Here is a 6,000-nt window from a genome sequence, read left to right on the forward strand (position 1 = left end):
AAGTGTTAATAAATATTGTTTACTATAGCATTAAAAACAGTGCAAAATATGGGCAAAGGCAGTACACTGAGAACTGTACAACATTGCAAAAACATATTAAAGATTTTTAAAAGTGGAGAGATGTTCCATGTCTTCTTAGATCAGAAGACTCAATGTTGTTAAGATGTGAATTCTCTCCAGATCTGTGCACGAATTCAATACAATTCTAACCAAAATCTCAGGAAGATTTCTATATAAATTGGCAAGCCTATTCTATAAGTTATGTGCCCATGCAAAAGACCTATGGTAGTCAAAACAACTTTAACAATAGAACAAAATTAGAAGACTGACAGTCCCTGATTTAAAATTTCTTTTAAAGCTACATTAATTAAGAGTATGCTGTTTGTTTTGGTTTCAGGATTGATGTATAGATCAATGGACCAATGTAAAGTCTGGAAAAAATAAATATAGGACAAGTATTCCCAATGTTGAGAAGTAAGATCATTGAACAAATGGCCCTGGGACAACTGGATATCTGGATATCTGTCCTGGGACAAATGGGAAAGTAAATAAACCTTGACCTTGACCTTTACATCACACCATACATGAGAATTTACTTGAAATGTTTAATAAGTTTAAATCTAAAAGCTAAAACTATAAAGCTTCTGGAAGAAAACATAGAGAAAGTCTTTATAATGTTGCAGTATGGAAATAGTTTCCTAGAACAATAAAAGAAAATAAAATGGTAAATTTGATCATCTAAATTTTAAAAATCTGTTTTTCAAAAGATAGCATTAAAATATTAAAAGGCAAGCAACAGATTGGGGGAGACAATATTTGCAAAATATATCTAATAAATTTTGTGCAGAATATATAAAGAACTCTAACAACTCAATAATAAGAAGATAAATAATCCAGTAAAAGAAGGGTCAAGTGATTTGTATAAATATTTCACAAAAGAAGGTATATAGATAGTCATAAACATATGGAAAGATGCTCGGTATCATTAAGTCTTCTTGATAATTAAAATTAAAATCACAATGAGATGCCAATACATACCTACAATATATAATGAAATTTAAAAGTCTAATGATACAACAGCATAGCATGAATATGGGGATACTAACACCCTTTAATTTGTCAGCAGGACTGTAAAGTGGTGCAACCACTTTGGAAAATATTTAGGTAGTGTCTTATAAAGTTAAACATGTCTTTTCCAAATGGTATTTATTAAAAGAGAAATGAAAACTTTTTTCTTTCACAAAATGACTTACACAAATGTTCAAGGTCCCTTTAATAATAATAGGAGAAAACTGGAAACAACCCATGTCCATCAGGTGAATGAATGGATAAACAAATTGTGGTATATTTATAAAAAAAGAAACTAGTAGATATCAAAGCAACACAGTTGATCCTTTTAATATAAGTGTAAGAAGTCTGGCACAAAGAACTATACAGTTATTATTCCTTATGTATGAACTCCTAAGGTAGGCAAATAAATCTGACTTTTAAAATGATTAATTTGATTAAATTAAAATTGTTTTTTCATTCAGTGATGAGCATCTTAGGCAAGAAAAAAGAGTACATTACACAGTGGGAGGGGAGTAATATTTAAAATATTTTGAAACTAGCAATGGATTAAGATTGTTTATCTAAAATATGCAAGTAACTCCTGCAAAAACAATTAGAAAAAGTCAGCAACTCAAATAAAAAATGGACAAAAAATATAAACAGGAAATTTATAGATGAGGTATTCCAAAAGACTAAAATACAAATGCAAAGCATATTCAAATTCATTAGAGAACCGTATAATGTAAAATACAAAATATGACATATTTTGCACCTACTAGAGCCTGCAGACATAAGGAAAACTAGGTAATCCTTGGTATTAGTGATGAATGGTGTGGCCATGCAGGACCATCCTGCATATTTGGTGAGAAAGGATGCTAGTGCAACTGCACTGGAGAGCAATTGCTGATCTGTAGAGTATATAATCTTTACAGATTGAGAGAGGTAAATTACAGTCTCCTGTTAAGGATAAGATTTTTCCTATATCCCGAGGGTATTACCCATGGTTTTTGCTCCAAGCTGTGTATGTGGAAATAAAAACCACTAAAGTTTCTGTGTATCTGACTTTTATCATTCAGAAATTTTAAAAGTGCCTTTTTCTGTCCTTTTGAATACTTTTGACTTGAATTCAACCCTGCCTAATGTTGGGAATGTGATACCTACTATCTTTTTCTTTGTGTTAGTCTGATTTGCCTTTGCCATTATTTTATTGTCATCTATCCCAATCAAGCCACTTTGTTGTAGGTGTTTCGTTTTCATTTGACACAGGTTTAAGTTTTATTCTAGGGTCTAAACCAACAGTTTCTATCAAGAAATGTACTTAATCCATTTAGTCGTTTACTTTTAATGAGGATGATTGATCTCTGGTTGTTTCTTCACACACACACACACACACACACACACACACACACAAAATCACAAAATTCTTCTGAGAGACAAAAAGATGATTTGAAAAGAAAGAAAGGCATTCTTGTATAGGACTTCTCACAATTATAAGCATGGGAGTTTTTTCTAAGTTAAGCTAAAAATTAGAGTGATCCTATAGAAAATAAGACTTGACTTTTTAAATCAAGTAAATATTTAGTTTATATAGAAACATTAAAGAAACAGCAATAGATGAAAAATTCTCACAAAAGTAGAGTAATATTAATAATAAATATACTGTGCCCTGGCCCATTAGTCATTCCTCTTGATCTCCCAGTTCTGCTCTCCAGAAGCAACCAGTTTTAGCTCTTTTTGTGGTTTGTTTCTAATAAGCTCTCAATATCAAAGAATGGAACACACACTTACTATTATCAAATAATTACTTGCACTTGCAGGTGGGAATATGATTATTTTATACTACTTTCCTTTAGCCTCTTCGCCTCTCCATTGTCCCTACAGAAAGACAGCCTTCTATGAACAAGGACTCAGGCTTTCACCAGACACTGAAGCTTCCAGTGACTTGATCTTCTACATTCCAGTTTCCAGACTGTGAGCAATATATTTTTGTTGTTTATAAGCCACCTTGTTTATGATATTTTGTTGTAGCAGCTGAATGGATTGAGACACCACTACATTGGTTATTCTATTACTTGCCATTTTTCCTGATTATCTTTGCTGCTGGTGACCCTTATCCTCTTGCTCTACCTTAGCCTGAGTAGTCTCTAGACTTGCTTGCAAGGCTGACAGGCTAGAAAATGTTTTGAATGGTCTCCTAGGCTGAGTTCAGTTTTCTGCTTTGTGCCCTTACTTCACTAGAGCTAAGATTTTGCTTTACGGTTTTTGTTATGCTAGAAAGGTCTCAGATACTAGTATTAGATGTTTTGCCTCTTGGACTATTCAATTTCTTCTGATAACATTTTTCTAATTTCCTCTGAATGAAATGATACTGCCTCTAAGGTAGAGTGTACCCAAATACCAGAATGAGAAAGGATTTACTCCAAGGTTCCAACAAGGATCTAAGTATCTTCAACAATTCACTCCATTTCTATTGAGAGTAATGTTCTATTGTTGTGCTAGTGAGTAAATATTGGGCAGCCTTTATTTAACTCAAGGATGGAGGACAGGTTAGATTAGATGGGGAGAGGGGTAGAAATGTCCCCTAGTTCGGTTGCTCTATTAACACAGAACTTTAATCAGCCCCTTTGTCATTAGCCCCTTTTACACCTGCTGCCCAGCATCTGTGCCTCCACTGTGCTCAAAGCCCCTCCATTCAGGAATCTGAAAGGCAAGCCATATTCCATGTAGTCCACAGACCTCTCTGGATTCTTCCAGGTCATGTAAGTTTTATTCCTCTGATATTATCTGCTTTCATGTTTGTATACACTTTCACCTTCCTCACATCTCTATTCTCTTCCATTTCTGGTGCTACCCTCCCTCATCTCTGTTATTGGTTTATTCCTTGTCATACCTCAAACCTTTCATTTCAGTATTTCAGTGGATATTTTAGAGAAATGTGAATTGAGAACTTGTTGCATATATGCAATCTTGTACTGGAATTCTATAATGTTTTATTATATGGTGAGGCAATTCCCCCCAAAATACTCTTCTTTTTCTCATTTGTCTTGGCTATTATTTCCTATTATTCATCCACATGGAGTTTAGAATCATTTTGTTAAGTTCAAAGAAAAAAAAATCCAATTGGAATTTTAATTGGAAATGCACTAAATTGATTAACTTTGGAATGATTGCTTTTTATTTTTAATTAAATTTCCAAGCAGTGTTTTTTTTTTAGCTTTGCTAATTATAAATTTCTAAATTTATTGCATTTTCATCAGAATCTGGCCTGTGCATTTCTCCTTTCCAAAGCAGTAGGGTAGTAAATGTGCTGTCCTTGGCATCACCTGGCAAGCACTTCTCAACATGCAGCATCAGCATCAACTGGGAACCATTGGAAATGCAAATTATAGGACCCTGATCCAAACCACCAAATCAGGAACTCTGGGTATGATGCTCAGCACACCCACCAGTGGACTCTGATGCACGCCAAAGTTTGAGAACCACGGATCTGATTAGCCATGTAACCTTGGGAAAAATGCTCAACCTAAATCTAAATATTCTCATATGTAAAATGAAGATACTATACCTGCATAAACTTAACAGCATTGTTATTAGGAACAAATGAACTAATACACATGAAGCATTTAACATATTTCCTGGCACACTGTGAATACGAAATGATGAGTAATGATCATCAATTATTACATTATCATAATTTTATTTTTGCCCAATACAAATCTGAAATTTTCTTTGTTGTTAACAATTTTTGCAAATATCCAGTGTTTGATGTAAAAATGAGTATATTCCTCTTTTTTATATGTGAAGTCTTTGCTGTCTTTATAAAAATAGATGTTATAAGTTTTAGAGCTTTTGTATACTTATTTCTATTTATTAATTATTTTGCTCATTGGATCTATAAAATATCTTATATTTTGTTAAACTCTCCCAAGACTATTATGTTTCTTTAAAATATTTCTTGAAGTTTGAAGATTTAGTTGATGTGTGACAATGCCCTGTGATACTACACATAAACGCACATCAAATTTTATTTATTATGATGATATTTTTATTATTATGAAATAATCTTTTGGTTGAGGGGTTTCCTTATTATTATCATCCTTGTGTTTATTTTAATTATATCTTTACCCATTCTTTTAATTTCAAGTATTTTCTTGTTTTTTTAACATCGAAGTCTCTTTAATAAAAGCTATATAAGCACCATATAGCTTTTATTAAAACATATATAAACCTATATATTTTAATATGGGAGTTATGGTTAGAATTATAATGGTATAGTTGTTCCCTATCCATCTGCTTTTGCTTTTATGTTCCTGTTCTGTGTGTCTGTCTGTCCGTCTCTCTCTCTCTCTCTCTCTCTCTCTCTCTCTCTCTCTCTCTCTCTCCAGACATACCTCAAAGATATTGCAGGTTTGGTTCCAGACCACCACAATAAGTAGTAATCTTTTTTCTGGTGGAAGCAAGTTTTTAAAAAACACAGCATCTGTGAAGCACAATAAAGCAAAGAGCAATAAACTGAGGTATGCTTCTATCATCATCTATCCTTCTTTTCTAACATTTGCTGTAGGTACTGTGTTTTCTGTTTTCACTCACCTATATTTTGGGAGGTTTTATTCATGGTTACTTTTACATTTTTTAAAACTATTATTTAATTGATGTTTCTCCAATTTCAACATTAAAAAAGAAATTACCTCCCTTTATAGGCTATGAAATATAATATGCTTTTAATGTTCTCATGCATTCATATTTAATATAAGATAATTTTTACCCTGCTATGGGATGAATTGTGTACTCCCCAAATTCAAATGTTGAGGCCATAACCCTCAGTATGTCTGTGTTTGGCGCTAAGACATTTAGAAGATAATTACAGTTAAATGAGGTCATGAGGCAAGGTTGTAATCTCATAGGACTGATTGCCTGATAAGAAGAGGAAAAGAGAGATCCCTCTCTCCA

General features: G+C 33.0%; 1 long non-coding RNA gene across 1 annotated transcript in view; it reads left to right on the forward strand.

The window, feature by feature from the left end:
- LOC107517389 overlaps positions 1-4,083 on the forward strand; it is a 47,377-nt gene extending 43,294 nt beyond the window's left edge. The window contains exons 2-3 of the long non-coding RNA XR_004953709.1: positions 2,932-3,021; positions 3,685-4,083. This is a non-coding gene — a long non-coding RNA (uncharacterized LOC107517389). The remainder of the gene's footprint in view (positions 1-2,931; positions 3,022-3,684) is intronic.
- Positions 4,084-6,000: the final 1,917 nt, after the last annotated feature.

The sequence above is a fragment of the Rousettus aegyptiacus genome, unplaced genomic scaffold (genome assembly GCF_014176215.1).
Source record: "Rousettus aegyptiacus isolate mRouAeg1 unplaced genomic scaffold, mRouAeg1.p scaffold_m13_p_12, whole genome shotgun sequence".
Classification (NCBI taxonomy): domain Eukaryota; kingdom Metazoa; phylum Chordata; class Mammalia; order Chiroptera; family Pteropodidae; genus Rousettus; species Rousettus aegyptiacus.